Source organism: Sturnus vulgaris, chromosome Z (assembly GCF_052056855.1).
Source record: "Sturnus vulgaris isolate bStuVul1 chromosome Z, bStuVul1.hap1, whole genome shotgun sequence".
NCBI classification, from domain to species: Eukaryota; Metazoa; Chordata; class Aves; order Passeriformes; family Sturnidae; genus Sturnus; species Sturnus vulgaris.
The window spans coordinates 27,193,934-27,215,962 of NC_142283.1; the positions used below are offsets into that span (position 1 = coordinate 27,193,934).

Consider the following 22,029-nt stretch of genomic DNA (forward strand, 5'->3'; position numbering starts at 1 on the left):
CAGTGTTATAATTACACTCTCTTTAATAATAAGCAATTTAATAGTTGAAATAAATGGTTTGCTTATGCTGTTTCCTGCCTGACAGAAGTTGTATTTTTTCTTTAAAAAAAAAGAATTTTTTTTTTGCCTGGTAATCACAGTTAAAGCCTGGAGTTAAAGCCGTGTTTTTAAAAATATCCTCATTTTTGCCAGTTGAAAATCTTAGGATTATAGAATGGTTAGGGATGAAAGAGATGTTTGAGGGCCTTCTAGTCCAACCTACCTTTCAATGAGCAGGAACATCTTAAGCTAGATCAAGTTGCTCAGAGCTCTGCTTGACCTGATCTTGAATGGTTCTGGGGATAGGGCACCTACCACATCTCTGGGTAACCTGCTCTAGCATTTCACACCTCTCCTTGTAAACAATTCCTTCCTTACATCTAACCTGAATCAACCCTCTTTTGGTTGAAAGCCATTGCCCCTTGTCCTATAGCAACAGGTGCTGCTAAATGGTTTGTCATCATTTTTCTTAATGATTCCTCTACAAATACTGAAAGGTTGCACTGAGGTCTCCCTGGAACATTCTCTTCTCCAGGATAAGCAACCTCAATTCTCTCAGTCTAGCCTCATAGGAGAGGTGCTCTGATAATAGATACTTATAGCAGTTGCCTCTAATTTTATCAGAAAGATAGCAGTCTCCGTTTAAAAACCAGTTGTGATGTCTAGCCACACTACCTCACAGCTGTGCCACAATTGCCAGTCTAACACAGAACAGACTTTAGAGCATCAAATGGACTTCACTGTTTGTTTTGTACAACTTTCATAATTCCTTATGTCTGTCCAGTGGGAAAAGTTTCTTACTTTCAGACCTGCTGTGAAGAGACTGTGTTCCAGACTGGTTGCATTTACATCCACTGATTAACTCCATGTATTTTCAACATTGTTAGTGATAGTGGTTTTATGACATTTTGTTGAAAGAGATCAGTAAAGTATTAGTGGCCATGCTATTTCATCACGGAGAATAGTTGTGAGTCGGTTGACTTCAGGACTGACTTTGGATGTAAAGGATATGCTTGTATAACTGTTTGTGATTGTTACTATAGATGCTTTTGTTAATCTTGCTTAGCTTTGTTAGGTGAAGGGAAAAAAATGAGTTCAGGATTCGTTAATGGTTTCAGTTATTGCTATGCTGGAAGAGGTTTTAGGTTGTTGGCTGCAGACATGTTGAGAAAATAGTAAGAGTAACAAGAAATTACTCAAGTAATTTCTTGAGAAAGTAATAAGTAAACTATCATATAGAGATTTGCATTTGGATTAACAAGTAACTTTGTTTTGGGTCAAGAGTGATACCTTTGCCCGTTGAACTGGCACAATTTCTAGCAAGGCCATAAATGCAGCTCAGATTTGTTTACAGAAGTCCTTTTTATTCAAAGACTTTGTCAAGTCATATCTGATTGATGTTTTTCCTCTCCAAGATTTTTCTTCACAAGTACCACTTCTTGTAATTTTCATTTTCTAGGCTAGAAAGAATGCATTTTTGTTTGTGTCATATCCATGGCAAAAAGTTTTAAGAGAGAATCAAGCATCCTCTCTCTTTTGAGCCATCACAGCATTTTAAAGAAAGAAAAGGTTATTTTCTTCTGACCTCCCTCCCCCAAAGCAAGGAAAGTTGAAAAAAACCCAACTTCTTAAGCATAACTTCTGAATCTTGAGGCATCTGTGCTTAAGCGTAAAATAGAATATTTTTATAGACTAATTAGCATATGAAGCTTTACCAATCCAACTGTTGTTTAAAAGTGACCTACAGAATCAGGTCCAGTTTGTTCAGAACAAACTGATATAAAAGAAAAAAAAATCCCTAGTTAACATCCTCTTCAAAGTTTTGAGTCAGAAGATAACTAAGTCCTATATGCCATTCCCAGAGCTCAGCTACCTTTGTACCATCGTGTTAAGTCTAATAAATTTCTTCTCTTCCACTGATGTTGACAAAATAACCTGGTGACAAATAACTGGATGAATTATATACAATCACTTTGCTGATTTTGACTGAAAGAGGTTGAAGTCAGCTGTTCTGTATTTTTTACGTTGCTTAACTTGGAGCTAACAATAAACAGCATCTTCAGAATGACTGAGGTGACTTTGTGCCTAATCGATTTCACTGTACCTGCCAGTTGTTTAAATGAGTTTCTTTATCTTGTCTGCATAGGAAGCTATAGAGAGTAAATATGCTAATATATATTAAAAACAAGAGGAAGTAAATATATTAAAAAAATAAAAATATATGCAAAATTGTGATTAATATAACTTTAGTAGACTTCAGTCAGAGTACTGTTGTTGACCATTTATTTTTGTTCCCCACTTTAAGAAGAGCTTCATAGTGATAGGCTGAAAATGGAATCTCACAGGCATAGAGGCACAGCTTTCTGCACCTGTAATTTACCTCTGTCATGATTATGGGATCCACTGCATGGTATTTTTTAAAAATAAGAAAAACATATTAGAAAAGCATAATGAAAACACTATTTATTTTTTCAAAAACTTCTGAAAACATACTCAAATAGAAGAAAATATACAATAACTGGCAGTGCTGTTTCTCCAACAGATTATGAGAACTAGATTCTAGTTCTGTGGGCTTTTCACAAAACTGGACTGAAAGGACAAGCAGATCAACAAATGCCATGTGTTTTAGGGTGTTCAAGGTGGAAGAGGATTTTAGCAGTGCCAGCAAGGCACAGTAAAAGCATGTGACTGAGCCATAGTGGAAATTAACATTTACCAATTACTTGGTGAATAATAAAGTAATTTCTTGGATCAAACAGCTATATAATATTGTAGCACAATTATAGATTTAGACTGATGTAGTGAGGTTTTTAGAAAACTGTTGAAGGTAAAAGATTTGCTGAGAAGCCTCATTAGTCAGTATTGGTCATCAATCATCACATTTATTGGTATATTTGCACTGTAAGATTTCTGATATAAACAGGTGAAATGTAATTTATACTGCAATTGAGGGCAATCCACACAGGCTGGTACTAAATTACTTGCATCTAGGGCTTGCTGCCTTGAGCTCTGATGCTGAAACCAAAACCCAGGGAAAATTGCTTACTTTTCATTTTCAGTGAGGACTGTGAAGCAAGCACTCTTTTGAGCTTCAATGAAGTGTCTGGTGAGCCCAGTTTATTTCATTTCTTCAGAAAATTCCTCCAGTATGCTACACAGTGCTCTCCAGTTACAGTTGTGAGTTCCAGGTGAGCTATACTAGCTCACAGGGAGGGACAGACCCTTCTGCTCTGACACAGTATAATTGACTCTGGATGGCAGCCAGAATGGGACTAATAAACCTTTATCAGCAGTGAGTAATGTGCGTTTCTGAATATCTTGTAGCCATGAAATAAGGTGGAGGTGACAAGTTAGACAGGGGAGTTGCCTCCCTTATGCCACTGATGAGATCTGTAGGGAGTTGGCTTACCTTGTGCCTCTCCTCCCAGTCAAGCAAGTGGCAGAGCAAAGAAAAAGATTTTATATCCCTGGCCTTGCCATTAATAAAGGCAGCTGTGGTGGGTGGGACTGTGAAAGGAGATAGAGGGACAAACGAAGGAGTGGCTGATTAGATGGGCTAGAAAGAGACAAAAGAAGAAGGAGAGGTCACAGTGGATCTGAGTGATGGCCCGGGTATGAGGAGGCAGAATTCAAGAAAGAATTTCACCTGCCATATGCTAACTCCACAGCAAATGAATACATGTCACTCTCCTTTACAACCTCCTAAAAGTTTGTTTGAGAGCTAAGGAAAAACCTCACTCACTTTTTATTGTCCTCATTTGTTTGAGAGCTAAGGGAAAACCTCACTCGCTTTTTATTCTCCTCCCAAGAACTGTTCTCTCCTTTCCTCTGTATAGTGGAAGCCAAGTGGTTGTTCTTTTTGAGGTGGCATGGCATGCTTGAAATTGTTTTGCATATTTTGTAACTTGGTCTGGTTGTTGCATGCACTTTCATACTTTTGAGTTTTATTGCATGTGTTGTACAAAGTTAAGAAGATGATCTGTGACTTAACTTCAGCAGAGGTGCTGCTAGAAAGAGCCACTCTGCCTGCCAAACATTACCTTGCAAATCTACATGTGGAAACATATTTTGTTGTTCTCTGTGGACAAAGGCAGAACAATAGCATGAGGTCAAGCAATACAGAATTTGACCTAAATTAATTTACTTTTGGAAGACAACAGTATACTTTAAGTAAACAAAAGCCTGTAGAAGTGGATTTATCCATGCCTACTGAAAAGAGATTATTAATGGAGATAGTTTAGCAAGATTAGCAAATAGTTTGAAGACAGACAGACTAGATAGGCTTCTTGCTCTGTTCCTTTGAGATATTCAGTTCTGGCTCCTAGATAAGCACACCTGGAAGTGCCCAGAAACACGAAATGGAAGCCAGCACCAGCTAGGGGTTGTGCCAGCATTTTCCCTGAAGCAAGAAGAAGCAATACCAAAATAATTTCCATGCTTGCTTTTGGAGAGCTTTTCCTGTGTGTCAAAGGTATAGCAATAAATCATACAGCAAAAGCACACATTTCTCTGCCTACTGACTACTGTGATTTTATCTTCAGAAGCAGAGTATTCACTTCTATCTTTACATAACTTATTTTAAAGGATTTTTTTTTTCTGGGCAGCAACTGAGTCACATTAAGAAACTATAGGCACTTGTCTGTATCATGTTCTTTGTGAAATATCATTTGTGTATAATACTGTATTTTCCTGCACTGCCTTTTTCTGAATAGTTTTTGCCGTTAGTAATAAAATAATACTGCCTCAAAATCTTTGCTGAATTTCTAATGATATTTGATGAGTATCTGCTTTTAGATTTTGTATGTCATACTGGGGCACATTCTAGTATATTTCGGTTTTTATCTTACATTGCACTTCAGCAGGAAAACCATTGATGTATAAACAGAGATACATAATTACCTTGAAGTGATTTTTTTAATAGTTTTGAATTGTTTTTCCTCTTTACAAAAGAGAACGTATCATTGCTTTCTAAGAGCAGTTTTCAAGAGCAACTGCTTAGTTAACTATTCACTTCTCAGATTTTTAAAAATCCAAATACCAAAACAATTTCTTATGCCACACAGTACTGAATACTCTATTAATTTATTGAAAAGAGGAGAGGTAATTTAATTAATAGAAAAAATACTGATTTGTTTCAAACTTTATATTTTATTTTGCTGTTGTTTGCATACTAAAATTGCAGATGCTTCAGGAAAGGTGTATCTACTGAACTAATACTTTATACATTTTCTCACCTAAAGAACTAGCATCAGAAATGCCAAAATTACCAAAACGACACAGCCACGGTGTGGAATTAATTCTGAGACTTGCCTGTCTTGTGGTCTGATTGATAAGAAATGAAATAGTGTGACATGTTCAGTTTGCCCTGATCAGAAGCATACTCATAACCTATGAGACTTCTAGGAATTACTGACACGAACAGTTAATATATTACTTCCCAGTCAGGAGGCAAAAATAAAGTGTTATGCAAGTGTAAGGCAATTTACTAACCAGTCAGTACATAGGATCAAGGAAAGTCTGGATAATGCTTTCAGTAGTATGATTTAGTGTTAGGTACTATTGTGAGGGGCAGGAAGTTGAATTTGATAATCATTGTGGGTTCCTTCCAACCTGTGATACTCTTTGAGGAGACCTTGACATGTGTCAAAAAAGAAACTAGAGAGCAGTACTTAGTTCTAGGATGTTATGTCTTGTCCTGGTTGTTAAAAATCAGTGTGCCCCTTTTAACTGAAGACAGATGCCTTATAAACCCCATGGAATGAGGTCATCAAAACTCCAGCTTTTCAGATTCCTATGTCTATGTTCAATTGTGTCTTCTTGTATATATCACATAAGCAAATGTTGTCACTAAAATTATCAGTTTGCAGAGCGCCTTAGTTCTTGCTGAGCCTTTTTCAACATTAATTCATGCTCCTTTTTTGTCCATGCTTTTAAAAAACCCACAAAGCACATGCAAGCTGCTCCTCTTTGCCCCCCAAAACAGAAGAAGCAAATGCATTGAGGACAGACACTTCAATAAATTGTGCTCTGCACTACTTCATTAAATGCAGGTCATCCTTGGCATTATTTTTAGATAATTCAGATGCAATGAAATCTCTGCATTACGTCTGCTGCTCGAGCCCTGTGGATAGGATTTTCTTCTCAACCAATAAGGAACAGATTGCAGGGGAGACTAACAGTAGAGCAAACTCCATCAATGCTGTTTTGGAGAGAAGTCCAGCAACTGTTTGCATATCTGCATTACTTTTAATATGTTTTGATGAAAATTAACCTAAATAAATTAAGCATTTTGAACAGGAGACTGACAACACAAGATCTTGAGTCTTCTCAAGGAGAGGCAGGTAGAGCTTTTTGGAAAATATTCCAATTCTAATATGTGGGGCATTATAGGCAATATCTGTGCTTGCTCTTTTGCTGAGAAGATTATAAATTCTGCAGAACTGGCTGTTTCAAAATGAACTCATTTCCAGCTAACAGCAGAAAAGAAGATGGTCAGGGAGAGAAAGTATGCAGGAGTGAAGAGCCTCAGATATCCCTGAGAGATGAAAGTGTGAATCGTTTAAGGTATTAATACTACTTTTGTCTTACTCTTTCTATAGCGATAGAGTCACTAAATCATGAGTAGCGTGCCATTTAAGTATTTTTCCTGTCCTTATTGATTTTTATGTGAATTTCTAACAGAACAAAGTAAGTTATTTTCAGTTTTGAAAAGTTTGAAACTATATTAAACCCATGTGGTATAAACACAGTGGCTTAATGAGAAGCAGATATATGCTAAACTAAACATGAAATGTATAGCAGGGTTTTCCCTCTCTTGTGTCTTTTGGACAAGACAGTTTATTAATAAACAGTAAACTACTGCTTGGGAGTGAAAAACTCTGAGTTTGCGTTTTATCAGCTCCTAGTCATACAATTATATTTGGAGCCAGAAATCCCATTTAGGGGAAAAAAAACAAAAAAAAACCCAAGAGAAGTTAAGCAAAGCAAAAGCATTTATGAAATTACAAAAAACTCTTCCATAGCCTGGTTTAAGTTGGAATCACTTTTTCTCATTATAAACTTCCTAGTCTGGCTGAAAATAAGCTGTTGAGGAAAGTTTTTTAAATGCAAGCTTTCACACGCCACATTTGGATGGTATGATACCATTTGGATGTTTATATGATAACAGCTGCTGAAGCACTGAAATCCATATACCCTTTATTAACTAGGACTTCACCTACACATGAATTGAAATGCAGATTAAGCAATTGATATAGTATACTTAGGAAGTGTTTCAGCCTTTACATCTTGGTAAGGAGTCAGTCTGCTTACAGAAAACATGATTCTGAAAAATAATCCAAATTCTTGTAGACCACTGAATGTGTTTAAGAATCAAGACCCTTTTCTGATGATGAAATTTCCCAAGACAGCACACAAGCTTGAGTCTCTATGTTCACATCCTACCACCTACAGTATCTTTGCCCCTAGCTCCTCAATCCTCTCCCTATCCTTTATGTCATCTCTTATGACTACCTGAACTACAAAGAAAAAACAAAACAACAGACAAACAAGCAAACGAAAAAACCCAACCAACTAAAGAAAAAACACCGACAAAAACCCAAAAGATAGTAAAGGAGGATGGATCAAAATTTTCACTAATAACACTGAGGAGTTAGATTGGTCCAGCTTTCTTGAGGATCTTGACCCTCAGTTTATGGTAGCTATCCTGTTAGTTTTGATTTAATTATTAGACGTATTTGCTACTCTCACATGGTTGTCCTTTTTGAAACATTGCCTCCTGCAATTTCTATCTGCTCCCACTCCAGATTGGTGATGGAACACTATGTAAGAGGATAAAAGTATTCTGCATATTCTACTTTGTGCCTGTACTTTATAACATTGACCCATTGTCATTTCTGAAAGGTTCCTGCCTTTTAAAGCACTCACACTGGGCATGAGATGTGGTCTGCTTTCACTTTCTGGCTACTGCTGCTTCACCAGTGTTTGAAACTTTCAAGTATTGACCTTACTGTGTGAAGCAGCTTTGATCTTGTTTGGGACTTCAAACACAGTGATACCTGAAGACCATTTTGTACATTGTGTAAACTATAACCACTGACACATTCTGAGGACTAATTCAGCATTTATTCTTCAGAATTAATCTACGTGGGTGGCCAAAGCCACTTTTTAAGCTTGGTTTGTTACTGTACCAAGGCCTAGAAAAAAATCTTCAGTGGTCTCAATGTTTGAGTGATTCACACACAAGATTTGTTCCATGGTCGTAGAAGAAATCAAACTATGCCTGAGCCATGCATCTCTTTCAGTCTCCTGGCATGTAAAAGTTCTATATATGAGTGTTAGTGTGAAGGGAACAGAGGTTAAGACCCGTGTTGCCTCCAGGCAGGCACAAAGCAGCAGAGGTCTCCTAATGCAATTACTTTCTGTGGGACAATTTGTATGTCTGTATATGCATTTAGATTTAAATAATAATAATAATAATAAAAATTCTAACTTAGCAGTTTCCCTAAGTTATTTTTCTTGTAGGCATTTATCAATAGGGATACTACTAGGAAATGGACTCATAAAGGAAAATTCAATCAGAAGGAATGTGTGTAATGACAGTTCTCCCTTTCTCCTTTTGGTGGCAAGGAGATTCTAATCATGCTGCATGCAGTTGTTCATTTAATTCATGTGTTGTGTTGGGAGAAACAAGAGAAGTACTTATTGTGGATTGAAAAGTTCTCAGTTAGAATACCATATCCATGTTAAATCCTGGCATCCATTAAGTCAAGGGATGATAGGTTAAAGTGGCTAAACAGAGAGAAAGTGGCTAAATAGGAAGGAAAAAACAGCTGTTATGGCCGTTCATAAGAATAAAAAGAGAGTTCTTTAATTATAAAATGCTCTTTAATTATAAAATGTAATGATGTTGTTAGTGAGATTATGTGCAACAAAGTATACAGGCATCAGATCTCATGCACTTCACTAGAAATAGACGTCCACCTGAATGCATTGTAGATCAAGGACAGATTTAAACATATTCCTAAACTTAATGTATACTTCAAAGTTCTGTTGATTTTTTTCAGTGTCCTCCAAGCCAACACTAATTGGCTCAAATTTTGTGTTTTAAAAAGCCTGTCATTACATTAGTTGGTTTTGTGGATTGTTTTATGTCAAATCCTCCATCTCTAGAGGAATTGATGAGGGTGTCAGTAACAAGACTGAGATGAATCTTCAGTTGAATTAATATAAAATAATTGCTATTACTTTATATTTTATTTTTATTGTTGTGTAATACTTGTATTACACAACACCAAGGTTATAAAATGAAACCAACTTCTTGCCTTTTTTAGAAATCTTTTTTTCCTTGAAAAGAATAAAAACTCATACCAATAGCAAAGCAACCACACAAACCCATATATTTTTTTTAAAACAATAAATATCTCTGTAGTGATGCTTATCAACTAAAATCTCTAAAATTTTGCTCCAGAAGTAATTAAAGATATTTTTTCAAAATTTTATTCAACTTCTTTTAAAAAATGTTGTCACCCACTCCTAAATGTAGATGTGTTGCATTAACTTTGGCATAAAATAAACACCGTTGCTTTCCAGCTAGTTTTCAGAAATCAGAGGGGCTGGGTGTGGGTGGGCCTCATTTCTAATTAAAATCAATCCAGGAGCATATTTCCGGTTGAGTTCAGTAAGAACTTTCATGAGCAGATTCACAAACAGTGAAATTAATCATTGCAGTGCTTTAAGTCTGCTGGACTTAAATAGGAACTTTCACAAACGTAAGAGTCACCAATAGTGCAGTTTTTGGAGCAACAAATTACAGATTATTTTAGATTGCCAATGATAAATTCACTAGTGTACTATGTATACAGTACTATGTATAAGTATTCCTGAATATATTCCAGCTCAGTTGGAGATACAAAACTCATCCAAAGAGGTGCCCCTGTGTTGCCCTGGAGCTTTTCGCCTTCTGATGTTGATACATTCATGTTTCACTTTCTCACACTCTCTTTCTGCTAAACAGTGGATTGTTTGCATTTCCTCTTCGGAGGAAGAGAAATTGACATTGTAACAAGCCAATTGGAGTCAGAGGTTCTTTCAACATTGTCTAATCCACGGTCATGTAAATAAAAGTCTCTTTTCCTGTTCACCCAACTTGGAGTCAGGTGCGTGATTGCTCTCTCTCTCTGTGTTTGCATCACAACGGCCCATACCCCTGCTTTTGGGAGATAAGCAAGTTCCTTTCCTTTCCTCAAAGTTGGTTGTATTTCATCCTCTGCCCTAGAGGGTTTCAATTGCCAGTTTATACTTTTGGTACTGAAGGTGACACCAGTCAAATATTCTGTAATTTACATCATAAATGGTGGTGATGGGCAGCCACTTTATATGTAAATGAGAAATCATATTGAGAGTAGTTCAGAGATTACAGACTATGAGTCTTGTGCAGAGGTGGAGCAGAACCTCAATGGTGAGGGCATCAGTCCCTCTTCCACCTGGCTGATGGCAGCATTAGGAGTCATTCTCCACCTGATAACCCATCACTCCATCAACAGGCCATCATGACCTTAGCCACACATCTCATGGCATATCTCATAGCTGTAGCCCTAATTCCTGCAAGATGTCAAAAGGGGGAAAAGTACAAAACAAACTCATTTTAATGTTTCATGTCAATTCTGTGCTTAGATCCCCACAGGTACTCATCTGTGAACTGACGGGTTCATTTGAGTGGCCTGCTGCCTCTCCAAATACATGTGAATAAATTCTTGCTCATTGAAGAACAGTTTGACTAGATGACCTTTAAAATCATCTAGTTGACTTTTGACGTTTTTGCTTAGCATATTTAATTGAGATTTAGTCATAGTAATTAATGTTTCTGTGTGTATTTAGAGTGGAGTTATTCATGATATGCTTATATTTAAGCCAGCACCCAACTGCATAAACTGAAGCTTCCTCTCAAATTATTTAAAGGTAGTTCAAATAAAATGCAGAAAAAAGGCTTATTTCTCCCAAATCCTACTTCTTACTGAGGCTTCAATGGAGCTACATTAGTCTCACAGAAATCAGCATCCGGATTTGAACTCCTTTGGTTAATTCTCTTTAGGTTTGATTGAGCATTGTCTTGATTAAAAATCTTACACCTTTTAGTTACATGTTTATCTTGGTCCATACTTACCTTGTTAGGCCATTCTTTACTAGATGAAAGAAATATTCCCCCTTCAAAAATATAACTATGTTGAGTTAACTGCATGCTGCCGTCAAATCATGTCTTTACCCTCTCAGATAAAATAGGTTCTTCAAGCTTGTTAAGAATCACTGTAAATTGTGTTTACATCACTTATTCCAGACAAGAAGCAGCAAGAAAACAAGCAACAACTCAGTGTTCATTCTCCAGTAACACTCTGTAAAACTTCAATACTAGGCACATGCATATATCATTCCAGAAATAGCATTGCTGCTGTCATTAAGAAAAGCGTCTTAACCTACTTCTTCTACCCCACTGCATAACTATCAAAGAATATGTAACTTCATAGAGCATCTTTTTGAAGCTGTAGGTGACTGTCTACCTTAGACTTTAAATCCTTTTAACTATAACTGGGTTTCTGACTCCCATTTTAAGCCTTGCACTCTTAATTCTATAGTCATAATTTTTTGTATGATTGTAAAACTATTAAGAACACACTGTTTAAATAGGTTCACCTTCATAACTGATCCAGATGACTCTCTATTGCCCTCTGTACTTTCCGCTTCACTAACTTTTCTGTCATTGGATTTGAGAGTGCACTATATAAGAACATATTCCAACCTTCCTGAACTACAAGTAAACAGTGGAGCCTCTTAAGATTTGAGACTTAATAATTGCACATGCTAAGTAATGTTTCCTTAAACAGACTGTATGTTAAGGAATCAGAATGTATTCAAAGTACAAACTGATAAGCCAAATCTTCTGCTATCTTCCTTATGAGTGGATATGTTAAGTGCTTACAGATTCATACCATGTCTTTAATGAACTCAAAGATTTCATTATAGTTTTTAAAGAAGCAAATATGTTTTTGTAGCATGGTTGTTTTCGTGGTAGAACATGGAGAAACATAGTTTACTGGAGATGCATTCTATTTCCCTGAAAGTTCCCCCTTTTACTTGTAAGAACCTTTTTAACTTTACAGCATATTTTTGTGCATTCATTTTAAAATCATATTTGCATTCAAACAGCAGACTCTTCGTGGGAGGAACAAAATAAAGAGGGAAAAGATCATCCATTTTACAGCTCAGATTTGAAAGTAGAGTAAGCTGAGATGAGAAAGCTAACTGACAGGAATTGTAGAAGATAATGATAGTAGGAATGACAAAGGGGAATTCGGAGAATGTTGTAACAAGCACAAAGAATATTTTGTAGCTGTAGTTCCAGAAAGTGGTGGACACAGAGGAATTGTCAGCAATCATAAAATTAAACTCCAACCTTTACTTCTGATTGTATAATTTTTTCCTTCTGACAATGCTCTGATCATAGCTTTCTTTACTACTTTCTTTGAGTGTTTCCCCTACTGACTTCCTGGATTTGTAAAGATATCTGCAAATACTGAAACAGTTAATCATGAATGAATATAATTTCAGTGCAAAGACGGCCTTATGCACAGTATAAGCCAATAGTGATGAATGTGATATTCGTCCATTTGTTGTTAGACAAATTATATTTGATGTGCATAAAGGGTGGATACACTGTGGTTGTATATTCTCTCTGTCTAGAGGAATACATTCTTACAGTATTAATTCAAAACTGTGTTCTCAGATTAGTTCCATATATTCAATCACTTTTTTTCCAGCTAGGAGAAGTTCCTTTATGGCACTGCTGAAAACAATGGAATCTATGTGTCTTTAATGCTAAAGTCAAGCTTTTGTTAAGCAGCAGCTTCCCAAGACCCTTAAAGCTCAATAGACATCAGTCTGTGTCCAGTTCTCCATAAAAACAGTGCTTTCAAATGCACTGGACTTCTCCAGAACCCTTCTCCAATATCTGTGTTTTCTAAGATAGCTTGAATCCTGACAGTGCTGAGATTTCCTGTTTTGGCAACATTTTTACATTCATTGCCTATTTTGCACAGTCTTTCTTGCACAGCTGTGTCATAAATCTCTGGATTAACTTTCTCCAGCATTGCAGAGGAACTTCAAAATTTGATTATCTGAGTCAAATTTCCTGAGACAGTAAGAAAAATAATTGTGTGATGCTTCTTTATCTTATGCAAAACTTTTTGGTGTTTCTTTGTTGGGTTTTTGTTGATGTTCTTGAGTAATCCTTCCTTTTCCTTCCCAGGGCTCCCTAGCTTCTCTGGGCTAGTTCTCTCATTTATGCCAGATGATCTCAACTGCAAAATATAACTATCCGCCCTCTCTATTGGTTTGACCTTATCTTCCCAAGTTTCACTTTTACTACACAGTGGGCCTGGCATTCATCAACCCTAGCACACTCAAATGGTGAAAAAGCCTACTGATGCCTACATCACTTACTTCAATGTAGGCAAGCTAAAATACTATTATTTCAGAGCATGCATTTCCAGTGTTAGATGGAACACTTCTGTAAGGCTGTTTAAGGAGGATGTGAAGTGATTTCTGTACTTGTGTCTCAAGAGAGTAGTTTCATGATCCTAAAGTTTGTCCTCTGGCAAGTTGTAATCTCCTCTGATATCCCTGAACAAATAATGGACCAAGGCCACAATAATCTGATGGCTTTTATGGTTCTTAGGGAAAAGGCTGCTAGGTATCAAGTAGCATAGATGTTTATTACTGGACTGAATGCACTGTGAAACAGTTTCAGCCTGCGAAACACCAATGCATTTTCCATTACTAGTAATGGAATATGGGGTTCTCTTCATATCCTGACCTAAAAGTGTCCTGTATTTCCTACCCACTTTTGGTCCCTGAGAAAGAGTACAACATGTATCTTTCCTTCAGCCTCCTGGACATGTCCTGTTGTCTCACATCACTCCCTCTCCTTGTCCCTCTGTCCCCTCTCCCCAATACATCCAGCCATTAGCACCGGGTATCAGCCTCATGGATCAGAGGCACCAGACCACAGCATAAAATAGAGAAAAAAGGATTGCAGCAGTGCAAGAATCTTTAAAAGTTGCATACAAGCATTCAGAGTCAACATCTCTTCATCTTTTTCCTTGGAAATGCTCTTACTCCTAAAAGTTCATAATATTCTTATAAAAAGTTTCCTAGTCCATCCTGTATCAGTTCCCTGCCCAGCCCCAGCATCCCAAAATTGTATATTCTTAAACACCACTCTTCCCTTTTCACTGTAAAATGAAAAAAGAGGGAAAAGAGAAGGAAGTCAATCTGTGTAAGCCCCAGGCTCCTCCCACACATCAATCAGTTTCTTGGAAGGTTAGTGCTTAATTGGAGCCATGTGCTCTGGGCCTTCTTTCCATGCAGTTATTTCAATTCTGTAATATGTTTGCTAAAAGTCTAAATAAAACCACCTTTGTTTTCCACGCTCCTTAACAAATAGATACAGAAGTAATGGTCTTCGACTTGGAAACAGCTTAAAAAGTAAATTTTGAAGAGTCTGCCTTTAGTACTGTGGCAAGAATCATTAGAAACTTAGGAAAACTAGTTTAAAACAATGTTTACCATCTCTGTCTTTAGTAGTTTTCTTCAAAATAATGAAAACATCAGGTCTAGCTTGAGAGAGAGGGAGGGAGAAATTTGATCTTACTAGACAATTGCAACTGCATGAACTGATGCATTTAAAAAAAAGCATCTTCGGACTCCCTGTAAAAGGAATTATTCCTGCCATATTTTTCTTTTTTTTTTTTTTGTGATTTTGGAAAGGTCAAATTAAAAAATGAGTCAAAGGCCATGTAAAATGTTAAAATAGAAAAGATGTCTCTGTGAGGAGTCATTCGTCCTTCATAAATACCGAATCACCAGGGTTGATCATGCACCACTCAGGCTGTTCTTCTCACATATTCTGTCTAATTAGTAAAAGAAGTTCCATGCCTTTTTTTCGCACACAAGACTTTGGACAAGGAAAACTGCATTAACTTTACATCTTCTTCCTGGCCTTTTCATGCTAAGTAGGCTATTGATGGTATCAATAGTAGCAGCAGCAGCAGTAGCAGTAAGTCATTGCACAGTGATCTTGAGAGAATAGGGCTGCATACAGACATACATTTCAATGCAAGTTTCTTTCCTTCTGGCATTTTTTGGCAATAACCCCAGGAAATGGTTTACTTATTTTTCTTTCTCCCTGCCCAAAATGTTCTGCATGCTGTTCTTATATTTATCCCAGTGCTTCCCAGGGAGAGCCTATACACTGACACATACCTTTCAGCACATGAGCAGCGATGCAAGGATATACAAGATGCACCAGGTCTAATATGCCATTTGTTATCATCATTGTTGTTGCTGTAGTTGTTATTATTTATTATTTATTGTTGTATTGTAATGACCTTTGACACTGGTTTTAAAAAGTTTTTAAATGAAACTTTCATGTTTGCCTCTTAGTGGAGGTGGCAGAACATGCACGATAACCATAAGGCATTTTTAGCTACTTTTCTTTCTTGGCTTTGAAGGAACTTCTCCTGTTGCCACCACATGGGAAGGAAACAGGACTGCCAGGACAGTGGCAGATGTCCTACTGGAGACACAGGTAGCAGACATGTAGGAGGAGATGTTAGAGGCAGTTGCAGCTGGGAGAGAAACTTCACTGTGTGAAGATCTAGAAGTAGGGGAGCTTTCCACTGCTAGAAAGGGTGCACTGTCATCAGCCTGTGTGAAATGGGCATAAAGGGCTTCCCTAAATTAATTCCTCTTTAAGCCAGCACACAATTTACAGAAAAAACACAAGAACTGATTTTAAAAAGTGCCAGTGATGAATGGATTTATCTTGAACATAAATTTAACACAATATGAATTATTCTACTTTTGTTAAGAATAGCAGTTTGATCACAACCAAAAAAATAACATTTATGACCTCCTTATTTTTCACTGCAAAAACCTGTATATGTAGGTTTGTAAGTTATCAGATACTCTTATGAATGTAAGAAGCTCTTTCATATTGATTTTCTGTTCTTCTTTATTGCTTTAAGAGGCAAAAAATAATGTATGTCTGTGATTATTTTACTGGCCTCTAAGTGTATTCTTTGTTAATGAATCAGTGAAGCTTAACAACCAAATTAATCTCTAAAGTAAATTAACTAAACTCTCTGAAGCTGCACAAGCAATAAATTGGAATTAAATATTTAATGTGATGCAGTCTTGAAATATTTCTCTTGATACAGGTACAGATTTTTAAAAAAGTAGCAATTCAGCAAAGCATGACTCCAGAAGCTGGATAATACTTCATGCAAAATAATCTTGTATTTGAGATTAATCAGACTCTGTATTATCTGCCTGCTCCTGCTAGATCTTAAAAATATAGTGTGTAGCAACAATCAGAAATTATTTAAAGATAAAACTCAGAAGGAAATACTTTTTGTATGCAGTTAGCAAGTGCTATTTATCATGCACTATCAGATTATGCCTGAGAAAAATAGAAATAAAGATCTGCAAGTATTCCTCCTTCTAAAAATTCTTCATCGATAATATTTTTTTTGGTGATAAAATAATAAAAAAAAAAAGTACTTTTTAAAATAAACGTTATTTTAACAGTCTGTTTAGAAAATGTAGCTTTCAAGTACTTATTTCTTGGCTTCATTTCAGTAGATCCCATTGTCTTACACCCATTTTAATAAGGACCCTCGCTTGCCAACTCTCTTGATTACTATCTTGCTTGCTTCTTTCATTCCTCTTTAAAATTGGATCACCTGAAAAGTGTAATAAAAAATACATTATTTCTCTCTTTTTTTGCAGGAAAAGAGAGAATAATTGACAAGTTTTAACTTAAAACACTGCACAAACCTGTACCTCAGAAAGCTGAATGTAGCATTAGGATGTCTCCTCTGTGAAAAAAAGCTTATGACCTTTGCTACCTGTGCATTTTCCTGGACCAAGCCAGCAGTGCCAAATGCTCCACATTACATTCCCTTCACAGAAGAGGGAGATAGTCACTTCTTAAACCCCACAGAATGTCAGAATCAGCCCTGTGTGTCCTCTTTTTCTCTGCTTGTGTTGATCAAGGTTAAGCCATAGGTCTTTGACTGTCCTTTCTCTAGGAGTGATCTTGCACAACTTCTGTCCTCTCCATGCTTGCAGGTTATTAGCTGACAAAACCCTCTGATGCAGAGAACATGACTAGTATTTTTGCTTCTGTCTGTGCCAAGGACCATTTCACTACTAGTCTAAGGAAACCAGAATTTGCTGTTGTTGCTGCCGTTGTTCTCAGTACACAGAGTCCATCTTTTCTAATCCCTGACTGGGGTGTAGTATTTCAGAGCTTTCTCGCGATCACAAGTATAGATACTTTAACACTAAATGAGATACAAGACTTGTCAAATTCACAATTTGTATTCAAAATTGTGTCATTCTGATTATCATGTTGTGTTTCTCTATATCCTTGTAGATAAGGACTAGATCTTGCCAAAGAATTCATTGCAACTAAAAAAACTGCAAGAAACCAGTGCAATGAAATCATGAAGACTTAGAGAGGGCACAATATGCCATTTCTGTGAAACTGCATGTCACAGAATTAGAAGCTTCTGTTTCTACTCTGGTTTTGTACACTAATAGGCATTTCTAAGCAAGACAGAACAGAATTTTACAGTTATTGTTCGTGTAATTTGATTTTTATCTCATTTTGATCATTGATATGTTCTTGATATTTCAGTTTAACTGCTCAGTTTCATTTCTGATCCCTAACTGGATACACCGAGGCTCCAACTACAAAAATTAGTGTAGCAGACACATTAAGATAATGATAATGACCATAAGGTAGTTTTTAGAGACATTTCACAAAATCACCATGAGAATCCATGCCCATGTCTGATGCTGACTGCAACAGGCAAGCTTCAGATAATATTTCTAATGTTATGTCTGTTTGTTAATTGTGAAAAGGCAGGCTTCCAAAATGTCTATCCAAAGGTATCAAAGATATATCTAGAATAAGATATATTTTGTCTTTTTATGGTCATGTTGAATTTCAAGTCCGGGAAAAGTTCACTATTTGAAATTTTTCATGCAAAAGCCTTCCTTCTTCTATGTGTACTTCAGAAGTTTTTTCCTCCTTGTACATGGTTTCTATTACATACAATTGGTTGTGTCATTAACATTTTCAAATTAAACAACCCAAAGAAAAACATCATGCTTTGAATGCCCTTATAAAATCTCAGTAAAATTACTCTAAATAGCTGGACAAGAGTTTGTTTATTCCTTTTGGTGGTATACTCCAGGCTATGGATGAGAGCAATGTATGTTGAAGTAGTGCTAATTTAATGCAGTTGTCTAGTCATAGTACCAATGCAGGAAATTTCTGAATTACCTTATCTGTTTAGAGAGGCAGAAAATACAGTAGAATAGTCTATTTTATGCCATTTCCTTTAAAATCGAGAAAACAACAGTTCAAGGATTGACAGATCTAATGAAAGTTTCTAACCACTGTCTTTGTACATGATCATGGCAAAAGTTGTTTTTATTCTAACAAATAAAATTCAAATTCAAATAAAATTTCTAACAACAAAGAATATGGGAAGTAGATTGAAAATAAACCATAAAATTCAGTATTTGTTCATTGATACAGAATTCAGTAACTCTGAATCACGTAACTTTTATTATCATGACAGATGTTTAGTAGTTTTTTATTTGGGTAACATTGTAAATTGAAAAAGTGCTTCCAAATTAATTAAAACCAGCCCTCTGCTAACAATCTGACAGTGTAATTCGGATTGGTGGTAGAGAAGCAGCAGGTGGTTAAAGAAAAATTACAGAATGGATCCCAGGAAATTTCCTTGCAGGAAATGTGTTTTGAAGTAAAGAGGAATTTTAACCCAATCCAGCAGTTAAGCATCATATAGCTGTTTACTCACTCCCTCAGCAATGGGATCAGGGAGAGAAGCACAAGGGTAAAAGCAAGAGAATGTATGCATTGAGATAAAAACAATTTAATAGGGAAAGCTAAAGCTGCACACACTAGCAATTAATAATTAATAATTAATAATTAAAACAATAAAAAATAGGGAATTAATTCAGTATTTCCCAGGTGTTCAATCTCCAGGAAGCAGGGCTCCATTGTGTAAAAATGACTTGGGAAGACAAATGCCATCACTTAGAACATTTTCACTTTCCTTCTCCCCCTCCCCAGCTCTTAGTACTGGGCATGACATGCTATGATCTAGTCAGTTGGGGTCACCTGTGTCCCAACTGTGTCCCTCCCTACTTCTTGTCCACCCCCAGCCTTCTCACTCAGGGAGTGATGTGAAGAGAAAATAAGGCTTAGGCTCTGGTAAGCATTTCTAAGCAATAATGAAAACATCCCTGTTTTATCCAATCTGTTTGTCACAAATCCTAAACAGCCCCATACTAGCCACTGTGAAGAGAGTTAACTCTGTCCCAGCCATAACCAGTCCAAGGGGACAGGAAAGAGTGCAAGTGAGGCCAAGTAGTGGCTAGCATATTAGATGCTGTTGTACGTGGAGTGGCATATCTCTACCATATACCGTATACTGTATACCGTATACCATATACCATACACCATATACCATAAATGATATGAAGAGCAATTGCACTCCAAGATTTAAAGTTCTTTATTAAAGACACATCAGACTGCTTGAAGAGGAAAATGCCCATTCTGATTTATCTGGAGAAAATCAGACACAAATATGAGGGAAAGTCTAATTTGTGATTAAATTACAGGAATGTTAGATCAGATGTCTAATTAAACAAAACTGGGGTTTCAGTGGTAAAAGACTGTACTGGAACAGAAAAAAAAGGCTAGAAACAGTGCAGTAATTAAAAACCACAAAAATAAATAATTGAATAGAAGACAAACGAGTAGGGAGTAGAGGTGAAAAAAATCAGATGCTCTTTAAATAGAACATGGGAAGTTGTTTTTTATTGTAATGATAATAACTGAGCCCTTCATCTGCTGTTGAACTACTTGGATGCTTCTTTGCTGCCTTTACGTTTTGTATCTATATGTTAATATATGCTGTGCACTAAAGTTACAAGTGCGCCCACAGATTGTTTTACACTTCGTTAATCAATTTGACCTCATGTGTCTCATGAGAGAATCATCAGTGCACACAGTAAGGCAAGAGATGTCTTTCATGGTTGTCTCCATGCATGTAATAAAGGATCCTTCAGTCACCATCACAAAAGCAAATATTCAAGTAAGGCAAGTGAGGCCAATGGACTCATTAAGGGTGATCTCTGGCAGAGGTCCAAAGAGCTTGCAAAGAATTGGGGATTAAAATACCCATATGCTTGCTCAGCCTGTGTTGTTTGGCTGGCATAAAAGCAAAATAACGAGCTCATCCCCTAGGAAGAGAAGACAAGACATTAAGCAAAGCAGCCAAGGGTCATTTGGCATTTCAAAAATGGAGATAAAGGCACAGTGTAATGGTCCAGTAAATCTGACTGGAGGCTAGAGCCAGGAATCCTGATTGCCCATTGTAGCTGACTCTTGAGTTTACCCTGTGGCTAAAGGCTGGTGGTTCCACCTTCCTGTCTCTTTGTCTTCACATCAGAAAATTTGGAAAATGGTATTAAAATTTTTTGCAGGTATTTTCTGATATTTAATTTAGTAACATTTTGAAAAAGACAAATGTACCTGGAAACATTAAATTTGTTTAACCATCTTGTTTGTACATTAGAAATCCTCGTGTGTACAAGCATTACATTCAGACATCAAGTTTACACTGTAATTAATTTCATAAAGCCAGCAGCATGAGCATTTGCAAGCAATACAGAGAACAAAAGCTACACATTCCTTGGAACTGGTCCCTGAAATCCTTTGTGTGGGGATGGATAGACAGAGAGAGACAGATATTTGTGGATGCAATTGAAAGACCCCGCAAGAAACCTTATATTAAGCATAATAATAAAACCTTGCTCTAGTAATAACAAATGACCACTCTTAAATCCTCTGATTTGGGCGGTAAACTGGAGAAAAAGGAGGAGGTGGAAAATTATGGTTTAATAGAAATCACTTTGCACATAGGATTGCTAATGGTTCTTCAGTGTGCTAAGTGGAGGAGACTAAAGTGGAGTGCACCCCTCCTAATCTATTTACATCTTACAAGTTGTAGAGTGACAAGACATGGGACTGAAGTGGGGACATGAGGTGGTGGGGCACGGATTGAGATGGAGCATACCTTACAGTTGCTGTTGTTATGATACAGATTTCTTCCTAAATTTCTTTTTTTATCCTCCCACCCTTTGCTTTTACCCTTCCCTGTACACCCTCTTTTTTCTCTTTTTGCTTGTTGCTCTGTCTGAGCCTGGTGGAGCTGCAGGAAACCAGTACTGATGAGAGAGGTCCATTGAACTAATTTCACAGGGGAGGGCTGTGCTTGTGGATTAGAGAGTGGCTAATGGGGCATTACAAATACCTGAGGGTCATGTCTCATTGCCATGGTGAGCCAGATTTCTTCACATGAACTGGGTGCATTTGTGTCTAGGAAGAGGCTTTCAGCTTCAATGTACACTAAACTCTTTCTCCATCATACTGGACTTGGTTGCTCTGAAAGCTGTACTCCAGGCTGCTGTCAATCAATGCTATCTACAATCCAACCTCCTAAGATTCAAGCTTTTCAGGGTAGTGTTTTCATTACAGGTTCTTAACTGCAGCTCATCTCCTGCTGATTCTGCACAAAACCTGCCAAAAGCCTTCTTTTGTAGATAGAAATGAGTCTTGATTAGTTTCCAAACATTCTGTCAAGAAATTGTACACAGCATGTAAGCTTTGAAGAGCAAGGTAGTTTTTTTCCATGACCATTTCAGTACAGGCATTTGTCTACTTTCATTCACATATGGTTTGGTTTTTTGAAAAAAAAATTTCAAATATTTCAAATTTAGTACAGCTGAATGCTTCCCTTAGCATGAAGAGTTATCAGAAAGAAATAAGTG

The 22,029-nt window shown here is 36.8% G+C and overlaps 1 protein-coding gene across 2 annotated transcripts in view; it reads left to right on the forward strand.

The window, feature by feature from the left end:
* PCSK5 (proprotein convertase subtilisin/kexin type 5) overlaps positions 1–22,029 on the forward strand; it is a 245,934-nt gene that overhangs the window by 58,533 nt on the left and 165,372 nt on the right. The gene's annotated exons all lie outside the window — the stretch shown is intronic.